Source organism: Marmota monax, unplaced genomic scaffold (assembly GCF_021218885.2).
Source record: "Marmota monax isolate L192 unplaced genomic scaffold, Marmota_monax_Labrador192_F-V1.1 WCK01_AAM20220418_F8-fsc00229, whole genome shotgun sequence".
In the NCBI taxonomy this organism is placed as follows: domain Eukaryota; kingdom Metazoa; phylum Chordata; class Mammalia; order Rodentia; family Sciuridae; genus Marmota; species Marmota monax.
The window spans coordinates 110,131-131,935 of record NW_026693707.1 but is presented as its reverse complement, the minus strand read 5'-3'; the positions used below and the strand labels follow the sequence as shown (position 1 = coordinate 131,935).

Below are 21,805 nucleotides of genomic sequence, written 5' to 3'. Positions count from 1 at the left end.
TCTAATTAAACCCTTACAAATGAAGAAACGAATGCTCACAGGGGTAAAGATATCATCCCAAGGTCACACAGCAAGTGGGTGGCAAAGAGGAAATGAGCACAAGCACTTAATAGTAGCACTATGAGAGTGCTGAGACTCAGTAGGCAGTTGATAACACTTCTGTGTTATTGTCATTGTTAATTGTTACTGTTTCTATGTTATTGTCATTGTTGATTGTTACTATTTCATTGTTGTTGTTATTGAAATAAGACTAGGCCCACATCTCCAGGCTTTGGGGTAGCTATTTCCAGCACCTAGTTCCATGTTGAGGACAATGTAGGTGTTTCTCAAATGTCTATGGAATAAACAAATTCACTGTACTCCTGCTCATGCCACCTATCCTCCGAATGAACATCTCCCATCTGAGATGCCTCAGCCATCTCTGGTTCCCTCTATTACACAGCTCTGCTTTATAATGAGTCCATTTAAAAAATCTATCTCCTGGTCCCTTGTGCCCATTGGTTAGTCCGAGATTTAATCTCCCTAGCATTGAGCCTTTACAAAGAGATTTCGATGTTAAATCAGAACATGTTGGTCCCTGGATAAAAACCATCCAATTAACCTGACTGGTGGTTTAAAAAAAGAAGAATTATGTCTCATCCGTCATTCACCTACAGAAAGACAAGGTCAGTCTTTATCTTAATAACAAAGAAGACACCTTAATCACGGCAAATCTGCTGCATAAATCAAAACAGTACGTTTGCAGAAGGCAAATGTCTCCCATCAGGTAAATGGAGATGAGTTCCTCCATAGATGCCCATTACGCTGACAGGAGCAAAGAGGAAAGCTTGTCTCCACCAATCTTCCCCCCAAAAAGACAGCATTGATCACACGTTGACACATATTTGTGTCTGCAGAGCAGAAATGAGCCACAAATAAAAGGGCCTCCTCCGACATCATCTTTCCACTCCACAGCACACACAGCTAACGCCACCTCACTGTTCTGTGCAAGTCTGGGTACCCTTAAAGAAACAGTTCTGCAGCTTATTTGGCCCTCTTGGAATCCTATGATGAGACTTGAAAAGAAATCAACGTCTCAGATGGGGAAGCGAGGCAGGGAGCGACCAGCCATGGGCAGACACACATTTAGGCAAATGTCTGGTGGCAAGTTCTTATGGCTACCAGGTCCACACTAAGCACTGTGCTAGGATGTGATGGTGAGCCAGACAGTTTCCACTTCTCCAACCCTTAAATAGAGAGGAGAAAGGAGATTAGGGGACACGGGGTGAGAGGGACATCAGTCCTAGTCCAGGACCCAACCCAGTGGTGCTCATCTGTGATCCCAGTTACTCAGGAGGCCAAGGCAGGAGCATCACAAGTTCAAGGTCAGTCTCAGCAACTTAGTGAGACCCTGTCTCAAAATGAAAAAATAAAAAGTGCTAAGGATGGAGCTCAGTAGCTGAGCACTTGCCTAGTATGTGTGAAGCCCAGGGATTCAAATCCTGGTACCACTGTTAATAATAATAATAGTAATGCCTAGTCCAGGGAGCAGCCAAACAGGGACTTTGACTGTAGGAGGGTCAGCTTCAGAGAGAACCACAGCCGTGAGGCAGGCACGGTGCTGAGAACCATCACGCCAGCAAAGCCAGCACCAATCAGAGCAGGGCCAGGAGGCCTCTAAACAGGGAGGCCACAGGTTCCTGGGCTTCAGACCTTCTGGAGTCCCATAGGGTAAGCACTGAGATGTCACAGGTTTGACCGTGACACTGTAAGGAAACAGGATCTCGCTGGAGCCGGGTTCTCACACTGACCCTCTGGTTGCCTAGCCTCACAACAGTCGTCATAATGCACACACTGTCCCTAGACCTCCCGGTCAGCCTCTCTGCCCATCAAAGAGAAAAAGAGCATTTCTCTCCAGTCTTCCTCCTTCAGCTGAAGCCTCTGTCCTAAAGTGACCACCCTGGGCCAGGAAGAAGAGGACTGCAGGTGTTAGGGAGAGAGAAGGTACTGCCACCTCCCGAGCGCTGCTGCTGCTGCCGCCGCCGACACTGTGGATTAACCCTCCCGGGTGCACAGAATGCTCCTGATTGAAGGCATCTCCTCTTTGGTCAGCGTATTTATCAGAGTTCTCCAGAGTAACAGAACCGATAGGGGAGCTCCAGGAGGGCTCAACTTGTGATTTTTCAACTTTACGATGGTACAAAAGTGCATCTAGCAGAGACCTCACTCTGATTTTGCATTTTGATCTTTTCCCAGGCTGGCCACATGCGGTGCAGCTCCGCTCTGGGCCCTGCCATCAGAAGAGGAATCCACCGAGGCTCTGCCAGGCCCTGTGTGGCTAAGCCAGGTGCTGGGTAGCCCAGGCGTATGAGATTAATTTCCCCCAATGCAATACTTTCAACTTACGATAGGTGTATCAGGATGTGACCTCATTGTAGGTTGAGGAGTATCTGGATGTACGAGACAGATTCATTATGACACAGGGGCTCATAACGGTGACAGAGGCTAAGAAGTACAATGATTTGCCTTCTGCAGGCTAAAGACCCAGGTAAGCCTGGGATGTTATTCCAGCCCAAATATGAAGGACTAAGAACCAGGGGAGGCAGTGATAGAAACCCCAGTTCCAGGGTAGGAAAAGAACAATATCCCAGCTCAAGCAGGTGGGCAGGCAGGGCTGAACCCTTCCTTCTGTTTTATGCTTTATTTAGGAGCTGAATGGATGGAATGGTTCCATTCAGTGGAGAAGAGCAATCTACTTCATTTAATCCACCAATTCGGATGCTAACCTCATCCAAAAACATCCTTATAGATGCAACCAGAAATGTCTAATCTGGTCATTCCCACTCCAATTGTCACATTATAATTACCCACCCTAGATGGATGGCTCTTTTGGTGAACTGCACATTTTTTGAATTAGATTTCATATAGGGTATTCCATTCCCATAAAAGGGAGTGGGATAAGTTCAAGTGCAAAAGAAATCCATTTTTGTCCTCTGACGACTCCTCAGTCCTCTCTCTGTCTGGTGGCCTCTCAGTCCTCCTGCTCCCAATCTAGAGAGCACCTGGAGAACCACTTCCTCTCACTTCTGAGCCCCACTTTTTCTAGTTTTTTTTTCTAGATCCCTGAAAATGCTTTGCCTTTCCTCAATCAACAAAATTTATTAAAGTTATTCTAAGTTGGCTACTACTCCAGCGCCCCTTCTCCAACCGTCATAAATTCCTAACACAACCCTCTGCGCTCCGTGACCATGAGCAGAGAGTGGCTTTTATGACATTGCTCTAGGTGCAGAGACAATGCCAGGAATCTCGGACACAGAAAGAAACAAAGAGCTCTAGCCAGTGTTCTGAGCCAGACTCCCACTCAATCAGGCCAATGAAATTCCTCTCGTGTCCCAGGAGAACTCGACAATGACAAGAGATCTGGCTTGACCCTTTGTATTCTTTAAAACATCTACAGTCAACCAGTGTGGTCTGGGCCACTAGCGGCCAAAAGTAAGTCTACACTGTTGACAAATGTGCTGCTTCCAGTTCCTTTGTGTGAAAACTATTTTCATCCCAAGTACTCACACCCTGGAATTATTTTTTTTATGTTTATGCACCCTGTCCCTCCCAACAAAATGTATATTCCATTAAACAAAGACCTCATCAATTTTGACCAGCATTGTATCCTGTGTGCTAAATACAGTACCTGATACACAAAAGATACAGATCCCAATATTTGTTGGATGAATGATAGGCAAATCCACTGTAAAGAAGACTCATTCCACTCAAGGATTTTATAAATAGCACATTCCACTCAAGGATTTTATAAATAGCACCGCTGGGTTTTTATGTCCTTGTATTTATAACTTAATTGTGACCGGTTTTCTCTCAGACACAGATTCCCCAATACCAAACATCCTATCCTTTGGATCTTAGCTAAACAATTTCCTTTCGTTTTAGCTTCCATGAAGGAAATTTGGTCACATGCATTAGAGACTAAGGTCCAAGACATCCAAGATTGGTGAAGTTGAGAACATTGAAATCCATCTTCTTGGAGATGCCTGGGACACCTAATTGAATGAAAATATATTTACTATCATTTAATCTACACCAACATTCTGGAAAAGCTAGAAAACATAGCTCCAAACAGAAGAGCACCACTTGTCGGTTTATTGAATCAAGTGCCACAAAGGATTTTGTCTGAGGGGAAAATGGAGTATCTCAGATTCAAAATAGATTGGAAAGCCACTCTGCCAGATACCATGGAAGGCCCATCCATCTTGCTCCCCTCTCCCTAGACCTCCACCGCTTGTCAAATAAGTAGATACACTGACAGTACCGCTCTAAATCTTATGGACAAAAATCTATAAGCCTCCCAATTAGGCTTCAATTTGGAAAATGGGAATATAATAGTATTATACACATATTTCTATGCTTTCAAGTTTTTTGTGTTTATAACAGACTTATAGATTTTATTTCACAGACTGTCCCCTCCTCTCCAAATTAGCATTTAAGAAAACAGAAATTCTGAAGTTTGTCCAAAATCACATAGCTTGCTAAGGCTAAACCAAGGCCAGACCCACCCAAATCTGTGCTTTTTGCACTCATTGAGGATGGCAAAAAGAATGGCACGGAGGCCACTACTCTTCCCTCTGCAACAAAGGTAGGCGTTACCTACCCATCACCCACCACCCTCCTTTGCCACTGTGTGTAGAGGCAACTTTATTAAGAAGCCCATTTGACACAGTTACAGGCAGCCAGTACCAGTCAGCCTCAGGTTGAAACCTGGGTGTTGAATTCTATCCGTTTCCCTGCACCTACCAAGTCTTTTCTAGAAATCCAGAAGCCTGTGATGCAAAGCAGTAAGCCTCATGGATTCACTTAACAGAAGGAGGCTGGAGTAGTGGCTCAGTGGCAGAGTGCTTGCCTGGCATGTGTGAGGCCCTAAACTCATCACCAGCACCCCATATAAATAAAATAAAAGATCCATTGACAACTAAAATATATTTTTTAAAAAGTACAGGCAGGAGAACTGCAGCATGCATTAGAAGGATAGAGGGAAGGTGAACTAGTAGGACTGGATGGAGTGAATTCTGAATTTTATCTCTTATACTTGCCGGAAATTCATAGACCTGGGTTTAATTTTGCTCTAGTTGCTATAGGAAATAGGGATGAATCATTGTCACCCCCAAGAAATATCCCAATGTTACATGCAAACGGTTGTTCATTACATTCTCTGCCTCCATTAAAGAGGTAAATGACTACTTCAACCTCCCACTGGGTGACCAGTGTGTACATATTCCAGCCCTAACCCCTCCATGAAAACACTGAAATGTGCTTTTTTACAAACAACACAACTTTAAATGTGGAAGTTTTAGAGATGATGTGCTGACTCTGAGATAACATCTTACAGAAACTCGAATGATCCTCAGTTATGGGAAAACGAATGTAGGTGCATCTCTTAGGATCTTCCTTTCTTTCATGAGTGATTCATTCCCCTTCTCTATTTAGCAAAAGTGCTAAATAATAACAAAATTGATAGCATACCTGAAAAAGTGAGTCAGGAACATCAATGGATCCTTTCCTCTTAGGTGGGCTGAATGCATCTTCCATATTTTACCCCAAGCACGGCTTTGAAAAGAGATGCTTCTTAAATTAGCATTTAGCAGAAATGAAAACCTATATCTTCCGGATAGCTGGAACAAAAGCCAAAATGTCTAAGGACTGATGACTTTCCCAGGGTTGTAACCTAAACAAAGATTATTGAGAGATCTTGATTGACAACACCCTTTTTAAGATCTTCAAAGAAATTCCTGCTCTCCCCGCACAAAAAAAAAAAAAAAAAAAAAAATTCTTCTGTTAAATGGAGATGAACATTTTCCCCTGCACTCCCTAATTGCTGTGCCTAAATTGAGCAGATGGGGCACCGGGGTGGGTCTACCCCATGAGATCACTGAGCATTTGCCTATTTAATTGTTCTTTGGAAGCAGATTGTTTTGTTCAGGCACCTGTGACCAGCAGCACTTGGGAAATTGCCCATTGTGTTTGAGAGAGGTCATCCAACTTGGAGGTCACCCACTTCATCTTTTATTATGACCTCTTTCCTCTAGGGTGATCCTTGGAGGTAGACATCTGGTCCATCCTGGACTTCAGCAGGCCTTGTATGTTGACTCTTCTGGCCAATCCCCAATCTTCAGTCCCTCTAACTTAGCCTTAGTAGCTACCAAGTACTAAGCACTAGAATACTCTAGGCTCCGACCTAAGGGCATTCTGGGAGATCATCTCACAGGAACCCTAAGTAAAACATGGGTGCCAAGTTCCTCCTTGCTTCACCAGTGAGAAAACGGAGGCTGAGAGAGATCCAACTATGCTCCCAAGTCACTCGGCTAGTAAATGGCAGAGCCCAGATTAAAGGCTGGAATCCAAAGCCTTGGCACTAAGTTCTGTGTGAACTTTGCCAGAGTCAAGGACATTTTATTCAGACACTCAAGGAAATGACAAGGACAGTATGTTATCGTCCTCCATCCACTCCTGTAACCATAAACCATCAAGGCAGTTTATTATCAAGATCTCAAACACCAAAAAGACAATTCTATTACTATTCCCAACAATGGCTTCCAATGAATATTGTAAATGAATATGTCATGAGTGTGTCTTGGGGTTTTTCTTTTGGCTATCCAGAGGATGAAATTCTTTTCCAAGATGGAGGAATCCCCCCGGCCCCCAACAACCTTCGATCACTTACTAGGAGCCAGAGTCTGAAAACATAATGCTCACCTCCTGATCTCCTCGGAAATAGACTATGGTAACATGGCGCAGGACACTGTGTCTCCAGACATGTTCAAATGGTCCCACCCAGGACTTTGAAACAGGAGCTAGAGATGTGGAGAATAGGAGACTGTAAAGAATCCATTCTGAGGTCAGGTGGTGACTAGAATCACCCCCTTCCCAGGGGAGGTGGGGTCAGTGGTGTCCACTGTGGCCAGCAGCAGCACAGCTGTGAGATCCCATCAGTCCAGCTCTGTGGCCAGAGTCTGTCCATAATTCTAGCATGGGTCTTAGTTGCTCAGCCTCCCCTTGATTCTACCCTGTTCCCCATGCTTTCTGACCCCTGTGGGGCTACTCCATGACCTTTCAACGCATTTCTTCTCTGTTTATAACGGTCTAGTCAGTTTTTATTGCTCCTTTGGACTAGATCAGAGCGGCAGAAATCTAGGATCAAAATGCCTCCTTTCTCCACAAGCCTCTACCAATCACTTCACTAAATAAAAGGGATTCAGGAGGATTTTGTTTTATGATAAAACCCAGGATCTGGAGTTTCTGCACCCTTAAATAAGACTCTCCACCTAGAAGTAAAGGTCAGCTCTGAAAGAATTCATTTGTTTGTGGCTACGACAACTAAATTTACCAGGCCCCAAAGAGTGAGCTTCTGCTGAGAACCACAAAGCTGAGCCTCAGCAAAGCCCGAGGGGTTTGCAGAAATTCAAAATACCCTGAGAAGCAGGACACTGTGACTCCAGACGAAAGAGGAAATGTTTACCTAATGCCAAAAAAGACAAGGAGAAGTGAAAAAGCTTTTGTGAAAGAAAACATTCCTTAAAAATCAAGTGAATAAAAACCAAAATGCACAGGAGGCCTAAGTCCCCGTGTCCCTGTGTTTAACTCTCTGACTCTACGTTTTTCAAACCTGCATGTCTGTGTAGAATGGTCTTTTAAACATACACAGGCCATAACATAAAACTTAAATGTTTCCTATTTAGAGAAATGGCCCATTGAAATGGCTAGCTGCTTAGAGCTATGTTTCTGGTAAGATAGAGGCCACATATACTTGTTCGCTTCAACAATAAGTCATCAAACGTCTTCTACGTGCTAAGCACATTTTCAGGCCCTAAAAATACACCTGTGAATCAAGACAGTCCTGGCCCCTAAGAACTCCCAGGCTTTGGGGGAGTTGGCCTCACAAATGAATACTCAAAATGCACTGTGGCCCAGTCAGAAAGGGAACAATCAAGAATACAAACAATAATAAATTCTGGAGAAGACTAGGAGAAAAAGGAACACTTCTACACTGTTGGTGGGATTGTAAATTAGTACAACCACTATGGAAATCAGTATGGAGGTTCCTCAAAAGGCTAGGCTCGGAACTCCCACATGACCCAGCTATACCACTCCTCAGTATCTGTCCTAAAGAATTAAGGTCAGCATACCACAGTGATCCATGCATACCCATGATTATAGCAGCACCATTCACAATAGCCAAACTATAGAACCAGCCCAGGTGTCCCACAGATGACTGGATGAAGGAAATGTGGTAGATATACACAATGGAGTTATATCGGTCATAAAGAAAAATGAAATTATGTCATTTGCAAGAAAATGGATGAAACTTAAGAACAGTATGTTAAGCAACATAAGCCAAACTCAGAAGGTCAAGGGTCATAGATTTTCTCTCATATGTGGAACCTAGAGAGGAAAAAGGAAAGAAAGGTTGGCGGGGAAGGAAGAGTCTCATGAAAATCAAAGGGAGATTAGTAGAGAAAAAGGCCCAGGGGATGGGGACAAGGAGGGAGGGGGAAGTGCTGGGGAGAGATATTGGCCAAATCATATTGTTGTATTGTGTGCATGGGCTAATATATAGCAACAAACCTCACCATTATGTACAACTATAATGCACCAATTCAAAAAATGTGGAGAAAAAAGCCAGGCGAAGTGGCACACTCCTGTGATCCCGGCAGCTCAGGAGGCTGAGACAGGACGATCGTGAGTTCAAAGCCAGCCTCAGCACGTTAGCGAGGCACTTAGCAACTCAGCGAGACCCTGTCTCTAAATAAAATGTGAAAAAGAGCTGGGGATGTGGCTCAGGGGTTAAGCACCCCTGGGTTCAATTCTCATTACCAAAAAAAAAAGAAAGAAAGAAATGCGGAGGGGAAAAAATGCAGTATAGCAAGAGCTGGGAGAAATAGAAAGTGCAAAGAGAACAATGAAGAGGCGTTTTCTGGGGGAAACACAGAATGTCAAGTATTATTTAAATAAACCTCAAAGAAAAAAATTATAAAGTTAATTCTGAGCTCATAAGTCATCAACCTTATCGTTTTGCAGGCTACAGATGCTTCCATCATCCACTTCCCCATCCTGATGACATGATTGATCTTGTTTTGAGGATTTACCACCAACCACATCATTGTGTCCGGTCACAGCAGGAGGGCCACCTCCCAATGCAAAAGCTGACGTCATCAGCACCTCCCTCTCCAAACTCACAGGAAACACCCCGGGAGCAGACCTATGACCTGTGCTCAGCCAGTTGGACATCCTCTGGGACTATGGGTCTGGAACAGATGTCTCAACCAGTGTTGAATGGCAGTGTCTTACAGCACGAGGCCATTGCTGTGGCTTCTGCTGCCCAGTCCTTTTCAGTCCTGTTTGATTCCTACCCTTTACAGAGTCTGGACCTCCCGCTGCCTCCTCCTCTGCAGTCTTCTCAGTTTCGCCCTGTGGAAGCCATCTTCCATTAAATTCCTATTGGCGGAAGTAGCCAGAGCCTTTCTAGTCAAGGGTGCTGACTGAGCCGTTGCAGCAGGAGCGCTGACGGCAGGTCCTAGGGCCACCAACGCTCTCTTCCCTCCAGGCCAGGTCCTCCTTGCCCAAGACCACCCCCATTTTTCCTCCCATTGCCACTTCACGCTCCTCTGGTCTTTCGTCTTTGCTCTCCAGGGTGCAACAGCGCTATTCCTCATTTGAAAACATAGAGCCTCAAAAGCAAAGTTATTTCACATGGGGAGTTTGAGCCGTACCTAGGCACTCGTTAAGGATGAGCCCCACGTATACCCTCCCAAGCCTTTGAAAGCCATTAAATGTAATGTTGCAGGGTTGGCCACATATAGATTACTGAGCTGGAAAATGATGTTAGACCTCGAGTATCCTTGCTTCAGTTTTATGGGTAATTAAGCTGAGAGTGCTGCTGGGGTTTGAGGAATCAATTAAATCAAATGTATGGAACAGAATGTCCATCTCGGTGGCTTGTTCAGTAAGGAGCTGCGGGGAGTTACTGTCCAGCCCAGCTTCCTCCTGTCTCCATGCACAATATGGATGAGACAACGGCAGGGAGTTATAGCAGAGAATAACCGAGCTACCGCTGCTATAGATCAAGGGTTCCAAGAGGGCAGGGACCAAATCCACTTCGTTCATTTTCAAATCCCCAAAGCCTCTAACGTGCTGGAGCAAGAATTCCGTCTATTTTTTTTTTTTTTTTTTTGCATCAATGAATGTCAAACATAGATAGAGCTAAAGCGCTTTATCTACATCACTTCGTTTAATCTTGTCAACAGCAGCAAATATTGCCTTCGTCTATAGCGGATGTGACAATGGAGGCTCTGAGAGGCTAAGCAACCAGGAAGTGTGGAGTAGGGACTGAGTCCAGGCTTTGGTGACTCCACGGCTTATGCTCTTCAGCATGGTGCTGGGTCTCCTCCCCCTACAGTGCCTAAGCACCTCCGCCCGGGAGCCCACTGTGGGTGCAGGACACAGACATGGACAGAATTCTCACTGCAAGAAGTTGAGCAGCACAGGGCAAGGAGGAGCCACAGGCAGTGCCCACATGCCCACTGCTACCACCTGAGCTGACCAGTCTCACCCGACTGTCTCCAACCCCATGTCCACACTGGTATCCATTTTCCAGTCTTCCTCGTTGCACTGCTGGTGATGTAACTCCTACCACACAGCTTCCTCGTGCCTTTCTCCTACCTGAAGCCCATCGTGGTTTTGCCTTTGCCCTTGGGGTCAAAAGCTTTGTTCTTCCACGTGTGGGTTACCAGGAGCGTCACGGTCACCTGGTCTGGCCCCATCCTAGACCTCCAGAATCCAAATCTGCCTTTTGAACAAGTCCTCCAGGTGATTCGGAAGTGCTTTAAAGAAGCAGGACTGTAAAGGTCTTAATGAATCCTCCAAGGTCATGTGAAGGGTAACCTCGACAGCCAAACCTCCCCCTCCTCCCGCCTCACACTCCAGCCACTCTCAACATCTGACCACTCCTCAAATGCCTCCCTCTTTTCCCAGTTCCAGGGCTTCGTGTGTGCCGTTTCTGGACCTCCACCGGTATCCAGGCACCTTGGCCACACTTCTTCATCCCCTTGACCTTGACATAAACATCACTGCTCTCCTGGAGCCTTCCTTGCCCTTCACCTCTGCCCCAGCCTCAGTTCTGCCAGCTGGTCCTGCAACACGTGCTCATGGCCAATGCAGAGGGGTTTAACCACCTCCATCAAAACAAGGGAGGAAAGGGTGAGTTCTGCCTGGTTCCCACCCAGTCCCCACAGGACATTTCTATCATATTCCTCATGTCATACTTCATAAAGTCATCACTCTATTAAAAACCAATGCTCAACTTCCTCCCTCGTCCTGCTGTCCAGCCGACACGCTACCTCTAATCCCCCAAGTTAGGAAAAAAGATGAATGAAACCTATTTAAAACAGCATTTCTCTCCCTATTGACTTTGGCAAGGGATCAATAGTCGAGGTGACTGATATCTGATGCCAACACACAAGCTCATACAGGCAATGTGCACCTACCCAAGTGACACCCATTTTTCACTCAGATAAAGAGAGAAGGAATGTACACACTCCAATTGAAAGGACCAGGGGAAGGGGCATTAGGAAAGGAAATTAAGGCACTGCCCACACGCTGAGTTATAAAGCTTCTGTGGAAAGACCTAGAAGGCTTCAGGTAAGGGTTGGGAACTAAGAAAATATTTAAGAGACAGAATTCAAAAGAGAAGTGTTATGACATTTAATATAATATGTCTTAAGTTTTTAAAGATCTCTGTTGGACTCTGGGGAATAAGTAAAAATTATAGATATAAAAAAAAAACTTGTGACAAAACCCAGCGTAAAAGAGATTATGTTAATGTGGCAGAGGATAGAAGACTCTTCACATCTATCATGACAACCTAAATTATCTCTTTTTCCCAATTCCAGTAAGCCCTTGTCTTTCCATCATTTTGCACAAGTATGAGTTAACATAAAATTACTGACACTTCCATGTAACAGAAAATAAAATTAAATTGGATTGTCAACCCACCTGGGAAAGGTCACCAAGGTAGTGTGGGAGAAGACAAGGTAAATGACTTCAAAACTTATCAAGATTTGAGTTGCAGCAGCTTCCATGACTTCAAATTCCAAGTCTGATACTGCCTAGCCCTGGCCCAGGCCTGTAGTGTAAGTCCCCCCTCTGAGCACCCATGGCAGGCTGTCCCAACGGATCTTATGGCACTTGCCAGGACGTGGCCTCCATGTGCTTGTCTGCACCATGTTCCCAGCTGCCACCATCCGCTGGTCAGAAGTGGCAGTCACGATGGGCCTTTGCCTTGGTGACAAAGCAATATGTCCTTCTAAAGCATGAAGCTGATTCTCTCCCTTTCTGCCACACAGCGCATTTGGCTCAACCTGGTCCATCAACCAGAGATTTTTTGATTTGAATCAAAGTCCCCTTCCCATGCATATTTTGAACATAGAGGTCTTCCCTGAATCAAGTCCAATGTTAATCCATTTAATGCTTTTCTTTTTATAGTGCTTTTAACTTTCTCAAAAGCATTCTAAATTACATTACTATTTCATTCTCAGAAAATCCCTGTGAGCTAGGCTAAGCAAGTAGTATGTCTCCAAGAGAACGAAGGCCTACAGGGGTTGAAATCAATCCCAGAAAATCACCCAGTGATTTCGAGGGGAACCTGGACTGAACACCCAGGGGACCTACCTGCTACCCCACACCCTCTTCATGACACACCCTGTCTTATATCCATCCATACCTCCCGGCAAGGGTGGAGGCCCTCCTCTCAGGTTCTTCTCCATTTGATCTCTGCACACGCATACACACACATACACACACACACACACACTCACACACAGGTATATACACACAGAGATGCAGAGAAATCTGCATGCAGATTGAGATACCCACACAGAAAGGGACATATCAGCACACAAAGACATCCATATCATATCCATTCCCAGAGAGACAGACAGAAAAACAAAAATGCACAGGCACACACTCAGAAAGACCCACATAGAAAACAGAGAGACACACAAAGAGATACCACAAATACACACACACACATACACACACACACACACACTTTCTACCAACTTTCTAGCAACTTTCAATTCATCAGCCCAGCGTAAAAAAAAAATCCTGCTTTTTCTCTGGGACTGTGTCGGTGTGAGTCACGGGGCACATCCTCTGCAGCCCCGGACCTGTTCTGTGAGGAACAGGCCTCCCTCTGTGCGCTCAGTGGTCAGAGCACGTTTGATGGGAGATGATGGCTCTCGGCAGACCTGGCCTGTGGCGGGCAGCACAGTGCTCATCCACTTACTGACCAATCACTCCTAACCCAGTTTGGGTTGAGATCTCCTTAGAGGCTGTTATGCTCATTATGAGGAATCAGGATGCATTGAGGCTGTCACATTGGGTTCTGATGACCCTACCTGGGGGCTGAAGCCCTATTGTAACTGTCACATTTGCTTTAAGAACACGCTATTTGTGCCATCATCTGATTTCCCAAGAAGAAAAGCGTTTGCTCTTGGTACTAAAACCTGTAATGGATCTCTGTAAAGAGGCAAGGGGAAAGAGGGAGGAAATATAAGAGTGAAAAATAATTCAAATTGTGGTCTTCTTGGGGTCTTAGGCAATGGATGTAATGAAAGCCTCTTTCTTCAACTCTTCCTGATGAGGCCAAACTTTCCCCGTAGAAAGCTCATGTAGGCGAGGTTGGTCACCTCGCCCAGCCCCTTCACTCTCAAGGCTCTTCCATGGTGGCAGGGCCCCAGTTCTGAAGAGTGCTTGCCCACCTTCTGAGACCTAGGCTCAAGGAAAACCATCCTGTCCTGAGCCCAAGGTAGGTAGGTCTGGGTTAGGCTAAGCTGAGAAAGGTTAATCATGTTCTTTTTGCCAAAGATTGACTTGGGGAAAAACACATGACCCAATTCAGGCCGGTGAGACTTGAGAAGAAACCTACTGATGGTCAGAGCACGTTTGATGGGAGATGATGGCTCTCGGCAGACCTGGCCTGTGGCAGGCGGCACAGCGCTCATCCACTTACTGACCAATCACTCCTAACCCAGTTTGGGTTGAGATCTCCTTAGAGGCTGTTATGCTCATTATGAGGAATCAGGATGCATTGAGGCTGTCACATTGGGTTCTGATGACCCTATTTACTTTTGTCTCTCCCTCCAGACACAGATGTGTGAAGTCGTGCTGCATAGAGCTACGCAGCCCTCTTAACACCATGAGACACGTTAGTTCCCCTGGTAAGCATGGAGCCCCCAAAAATGACCATGCAATGTCCACCTGGTTGTTTTGCATGCTCACTCCTGGCCTGCTCGCTTGGAGGAAAGTCATCCATACCATTTAAGAAATGTAACTAATCTGGGACCATCATGCTTCAGAAACTAAGTATAGACATCCCGGCTACAAGCCCAGCACAAGGTTCCAGACTTGGTGAAGAAGTTGTCCTGGAAAGCGATCTTTTAGCCCCAGCTCTCCCAGTCCAGCCTTGAGCCACCTTCAAGTGACCTAAATCCACCCCACCGCCTAAGGGCCCGGAATCACTGTGTGTGCCCTGACGGGAGTCATGCTCCAAGAAACACGTGAGCTTAACAAGTGGACTTACACACCACCATGTTTAGGCAGCAAACGTGAGCGGAACGAATGGTAGGCAGCAGATAGGAAAGCCTGCTTCTTGATGGTAACATGCATGGCTAAATTAGCCAACCCCGGAGCCGCCTTCTTCTGGGGGGGGCGGGGGGTATATAAACAAATTAGTCCCTCTAGTGTTCAAGCCCATTTGAGATGGGGTATTAGGCTGCGAGGGCTGGCATGACAAAATACCACAGACTGTGTGTCTTCAACACCTGAAATGGATTTTCTCGCGGTTCCGGAGGGTAGATGTCCAAGGTCAAGGTGCTGGCAGGCAGGTTTGCCCCCTCCTGAGGTCGCTCTCCTCATCTCGCAGCCACCTTCCCAATGCATTCTCATGTGGTCTTTCCTCCTTATGTCCCTATCCATCCCTGGGCTCTCTCCTGCATGTCCACACTTCCTCTTCTTATTAGGCTGCTAGTCCTACAGTCTTAGAGCCACCCCAATGGCCTCATTCTAGCCAATGGTCTCCCCTTAAAGGCCCAGGTCCAAATAGACACATTCTGAGACACTGAGGGTAGTGCCTCAATATGTGAATTTGGGGGAAACAAAATTTAGCCCATGACAAGTGGGTTCCTTATACTGAAATTATCCAAAAAAAAAAAAAAACACGCAATCAGAGAAAACTAAGTCCAACAGGTTTACGTGGAGAAAAAAAATGAGATAACTTATATATTAAAGAAAAAGCAACATTAAGAGAGAAACTCCAAGAATGTCAGGGACATTCAACTTGGGGCTCAAGAGCACTCAAACTCGCATTCCCTTCTCTCTCATTCCAATATCTCTGATTCTCTCTGGAACTTGCCTCCAGTCCCTCAAGAGTTGCCACACTGGGCATCATCTTGTTGCTCTCATGTGGACGCACATGGGTCTCCCAGGGAACTCTGCCAATACTGAGGAAATAGACCTAGAGCTCCCCACACCTGCTCAGGGAGACCAGTAGGCTCTTAGTGCTGTGTGAAAGGAATAACCCAGGTCTCTGGGCTTCTTGGAGCATCCTGCCACAAACCCTCCCACCTCTTACCCAGCATAAAACACAATCCAACACATTATGACATAAAAAGGGTGAGCCGTGAACCCATCTGGTGAGGATAAATGCCTACAGAACTTATGAGAGGAAAGGGGGTGAAAACCATTGAAATGGAGACTTCTGCTATTAACAAGCCTAAAATCTCTCTTAACAAGTAGACGTCAAAATAATTCCCTAAAGCCATGACAAATAACAATGCAGGCACAGGAGAAATATTATTCAGTCATTAAAAAGAATGTACCATCTCTATGTGGAAACACACAAACACCCTGCAAAGGAAAGCACAGTGCACGCAGGCTATACTGTATGCTGCTGCAGGAGAGCTGGGGTGGGGGGGGATGATGCATCTGTAGAGGGTCTTGCCTTTTGTATTTTTTTCTTTTTTTTTTTTAATTTTTATTGTTGGTTCCAAACATTACATAGTTCTTGATATATCATATTTCACACTTTGATTCAAGTGGGTTATGAACTCCCATATTTACCCCGTATACAGATTGCAGAATCACATCAGTTACACATCCATTGATTTACATATTGCCATACTAGTGTCTGTTGTGTTCTGCTGCCTTTCCTATCCTCTACTATCCCCCCTCCCCCCCTCCCCTCTTCTCTCTCTACCCCCTCTACTGTCATTAATTTCTCCCCCTTGTATTATTTTTCCCTTTCCCCTCACTTCCTCTTGTATGTACTTTTGTATAACCCTGAGGGTCTCCTTCCATTTCCATGCAATTTCCCTTCTCTCTCCCTTTCCCTCCCACCTCTCATCCCTGTTTAATGTTAATCTTCTTCTCCTGCTCTTCGTCCCTACTCTGTTCTTAGTTACTCTCCTTATATCAAAGAAGACATTTGGCATTTGTTTTTTAGGGATTGGCTAGCTTCACTTAGCATAATCTGCTCTAATGCCATCCATTTCCCTGCAAATTCTATGATTTTGTCATTTTTTAATGCAGAGTAATACTCCATTGTGTATAAATGCCACATTTTTTTTATCCATTCATCTATTGAAGGGCATCTAGGTTGGTTCCACAGTCTTGCTATTGTGAATTGTGCTGCTATGAACATCGATGTAGCGGTGTCCCTGTAGCATGCTCTTTTTAGGTCTTTAGGGAATAGACCGAGAAGGGGAATAGCTGGGTCAAATGGTGGTTCCATTCCCAGCTTTCCTAGGAATCTCCATACTGCTTTCCATATTGGCCGCACCAGTTTGCAGTTCCACCAGCAATGTACAAGTGTACCCTTTTCCCCACATCCTCGCCAGCACTTATTGTTGCTTGACTTCATAATGGTTGCCAATCTTACTGGAGTGAGATGGTATCTTAGGGTGGTTTTGATTTGCATTTCTCTGACTGCTAGAGATGGTGAGCATTTTTTCATGTACTTATTGATAGATTGTATGTCCTCCTCTGAGAAGTGTCTGTTCAGGTCCTTCGCCCATTTGTTGATAGGGTTGTTTGTTATCTTGTTGTTTAATTTTTTGAGTTCTTTGTATATTCTGGATATTAGGGCTCTATCTGAAGTGTGAGGAGTAAAGATTTGTTCCCAGGATGTAGGTTCCCTATTTATCTCTCTTATTGTTTCTCTTGCTGAGAAAAAACTTTTTAGTTTGAGTAAGTCCCATTTGTTGATTCTAGTTATTAACTTTTGTGCTATGGGCGTCCTATTAAGGAATTTGGAGCCCAACCCCACAATGTGTAGATTGAAGCCAACTTTTTCTTCTATCAGGTGCAGAGTCTCTGATTTGATATCTAGGTCCTTGATCCATTTTGAATTTACTTTTGTGCATGGCGAGAGAAAGGGGTTCAGCTTCATTTTGTTGCATATGGATTTCCAGTTTTCCCAGCACCATTTGTTGAAGATGCTATCCTTTCTCCATTGCATGCTTTTAGCGCCTTTATCAAATATAAGAAAGTTGTAATTTTGTGGATTGGTCTCTGTGTCCTCTATTCTGTACCATTGGTCCACCTGCCTGTTTTGGTACCAGTACCATGCTGTTTTTGTTACTATTGCTCTGTAGTACAGTTTGAAATCTGGTATCGCTATACCTCCCGATTCACACTTCCTGCTTAGAATTGCTTTTGCTATTCTGGGTCTTTTGTTTTTCCATATGAATTTCATGATAGCTTTATCTATTTCTACCAGAAATGCCATTGGGATTTTGATTGGCATTGCGTTGAACCTGTAGAGAACTTTTGGTAATATCGCCATTTTGATGATGTTGGTTCTGCCTATCCATGAACAGGGTACATTTTTCCATCTTCTAAGATCTTCTTCTATCTCTCTCTTTAGGGTTCTGTAGTTTTCATTGTATAAATCTTTCACCTCTTTTGTTAGGTTGATTCCCAAGTATTTTATTTTTTTTGAGGATATTGTGAATGGGGTGGTTTTCCTCATTTCCATTTCAGAAGTTTTGTTACTGATATACAGGAATGCCTTTGATTTATGCGTGTTGATTTTATATCCTGCCACTTTGCTGAATTCATTTATCAGTTCTAGTAGTTTCTTTGTAGACCCTTTTGGGTCTTCTAAGTATAGGATCATATCGTCCGCAAATAGTGATATTTTAAGTTCTTCTTTTCCTATTTTTATGCCTTTAATTTCTTTTGTCTGTCTAATTGCTCTGGCTAGTATTTCAAGTACTAAATTAAATAGAAGTGGTGATAGAGGGCATCCCTGTCTTGTTCCAGATTTTAGAGGGAATGCCTTCAGTTTTTCTTCATTTAGAATGATGCTAGCCTGAGGCTTAGCATATATAGCTTTTACAATGTTGAGGTAAGTTCCTGTTATCCCCAGTTTTTCTAGTGTTTTGAACATAAAAGGATGCTGTACTTTGTCGAATGCTTTTTCTGCATTCTGTATTTTTTTCTTTTTTTAAATTTTTAAATTTTTCTTTTTTAAAATTTTTTATTCTAATTTGTTGTATGTGACAGCAGAATGCATTACAATTCATATTACACATATAGAGCACAATATTTCATATCTCTGGTTAATATAAAAAGTTCAAATTATAAAAAGTATAGGGATGGTTTTTATTTAAAATTATGTGAAGTTCTATATAATAGCAATAGAGAAATAATTTAAGGATCAATTAAAAGTACATGGTAAAGAGCAATTAAATTCAGTAGCACTTTTTGTATTTTTAAATTTTAATCATAATGTCATCTACATATGTTTTTAAAAGCCTACATTTATGCATAAAACATATTACTTATTCTCAGTGACCATGAGGATTTGTGGACCTCTTACAGAAACCCATTGCCCAGGGCGTTCTGCAGACCGCAGATAGAAAATGACAGGACTAAGATTTTTTTTTACTAAAGGAAGCAAGAATCTAATGGCAGTATAAGCATTGATACTTTTCCTTTCAGTAACACCTTGTATTCATTTTGTGTATTTGGACTTTTTAAATGGACACATAAAAATTGTACATATTTGGGGCTGAAGTTGGAGCTCAGTGGTAAAGCATTTGCTTCATACATATGAGGCACTGGGTTCAATTTCCAGCACCACATATAAATAAGCAAATAAAATAAAGGTCCATCAACAACTAAAACATTTTTTTAAAAAAATTGTACATATTTATGGGGTTCCATGTTATGTCTTCACAGTGTATACTAACGTTCAAATAAGGGCAAACATATCTAACTCCTCAAATATTTACCATTCCTTTGGGGTAAAACATTCAAAATCCTTTCTTCTAGCTCTTACAAAATACTCGGTACAGCATGGTTACCTAAACTCACTCAACAGTGCAAGTGAACACCAGAACTACTCACTCCTGTGATTCAGCATCTATTATCCAACTTCCCCCACCTGGTTTCTCCCTACTCTTCCCAGCCCTGGTAACCACTGTTCTACTTTCAAATTCTATGAGACCAACTGTTCTCAGATTCCACATGGGAGTGAGATGATGTGATGTTTGCTTTTACGTGCTAAGCTTATTTCACTTAACATAATATCCTCCCATTCCATCTATGTTGCTGCAAAGCACAGGACTTTGGCCATTTTTAGGGCTGGGAAGTTAGTATGGACATTGTAGCAATTATTACTCTTCCAATCCAAGAACGTGGGATGTCTATCCATTTGTGTGTGTGTGTGTCCTCCTCAGTTTCTTTCATCATTATATTAAAGTTTTTTGTTTTGTTTTGTTTTATTGGTTATTCAAAACATTACAAAACTCTAGACATATTGGCATTATCTTAAAGTTTTTATCACAGAGATCTTTCATCTCTTTGGTGAAAAGTTTTTTTCTTGTTATTGATTTCTGGTTTTATCACACTGTGGTCAGAAAATACACTCAATATTATTTCAATTTTTTTAAAATTTATTGAGACTTGTTTGTGGCCTATCATGTGATCATCCTGGAAAATGTTCCTCACACTATTGAGACAAATGTGTATCCGGCAGTTGTTGGATGGAACGGAACGTTCTATAGATGTCTGTTAGGTCCATTTGGTCTAGGGTGCAGGTCAACTCTTCTGTACCTATTGATTTTCTGTGTGAATGATCTGTACATGAACAAAAGCGGGGTGTTGAAGTCCCCAGCTGTTACTGGCCTAAAGTCCATTTCTCTCTTTCTAGGTCTAGAAATATTTGCTTTATAAATGTAGGTGCTCTGGAAATTGAGTGCATATGTATTTACAATTGCTATTTCCTCTTGCTGAATTGACCCTTTTATCATTATGAATGACTTTCTTGTCACTTTTTACTGCTTTTGATTCACAGTCTATTTTATATAATTATGGCTACTGCTGCTTTCTTTTGGATTCCCTTTCTGTGGAATATCTTTACCATCCCTTCATGTTCAGTCTATACGTGGACTTAGAGGTGAATGAGTTTCTTAAAAGCAGCATATAGTTGGGTCTGGTTTTTGTAATTCATTCATTCACTCTGTATCTTAATTGGAGAATTTAACTATTTACATTTTAATGTTTTTAATGTACTCTTCAGCTCATAGGACAGCAATTAAGTAAGGTCTTACTACTGCCATTTGGTTACTTGTTTTCCCTAGTTTTATTATAGTTCCTTTCTCTCATAGTCTTACCTTGCGGTTAATTGAATTTCTCTAAAGTGTTTTTTTTTATTCCTTGCTTATTACTTTTGGTGTATCTGTGATAGATTTTTGCTTAGTAGTTTCCATGAGGTTAATGAAATTTTTGTATTTGTAACGACCTATTTTGAAATGGTAGTAAGTTAATATTGATCATAAAGATATTTAAAAAGAAAAATACTAATAGATAAGACTCTACACTTGTACTCCATTCCTATCTGCATTTTGAATTTTTATAACCCATTTTATATTTTTATATATTGCCTATTTCTTAATATATTAATGTCATTGTTATTTTTAATTGGTGTTTTGTTTTTAGCCTTCATGCTAAAGATTTGGGTATTTGTGCACCGTGTTTGCGATTTTAGGGCATTCTGAATTTGTCTGTATAGTTACTTTTACCAGTGAGTTTTGTGCCTCTGACGTGTGCTCCTTACTCAGCCTCTCCTCCAGTTTGAAGAACTCCCCTCACTATTTCTTGTAAAGACAGGACTGATGGTAACAAATTCTCTCAGCTTTTGTTTTACTGAGAATGTCTTTATCTCTTCTTGTTTCTAAGGGTTAGATTTGCTGGGTGTAGTATTCTTGGGTGGCAGTTTTTCCCCTTCATTACTGTGAGAATCTCATCCCCCTCTCTCCTAGCTTGTAAGGTTTCTCCTGAGAATTCTGTGTTCAGTGAACTGGAGCGCCCTTGTGTATTATTTGTTTATTTTCTGTTCCTGCTTTGAGAATACTCTCTTTGCCTTTGTCCTTTGAGAGTTTGACTGTAATGTATCTCAGAGTAGACAAGGTTGAGAATCTGATAACCTTTGACCTTCCTCCATCTGCATATTTGTATCCTTCTCTATTTTTCTGCTATTATCTCTTTGAATAATCTCTCTCCCCCTTTGACATTCTCCAGTGCCTCTTGAACCCAAATAAGCTGATTTTTTTGTTCTTTTAATGCTGCCCAAATTTCCCATAAGACTTTTTCTTCTACTTCATTATTTTTTTTCTTCCCTATGTATTTTCAACAGCCTAGCTTTGAGCTGATTCTTTTTTCTCTTTGATCTATCTATTCTATGACTTATGCCTTCTGCCAC

The 21,805-nt window shown here is 43.0% G+C and overlaps 1 pseudogene; it reads left to right on the top strand.

Moving 5' to 3' along the window:
* The window catches only part of LOC124103359 (synaptosomal-associated protein 29-like), a 175,197-nt pseudogene extending 165,724 nt beyond the window's left edge, over positions 1–9,473 (top strand).
* Positions 9,474–21,805: the final 12,332 nt, after the last annotated feature.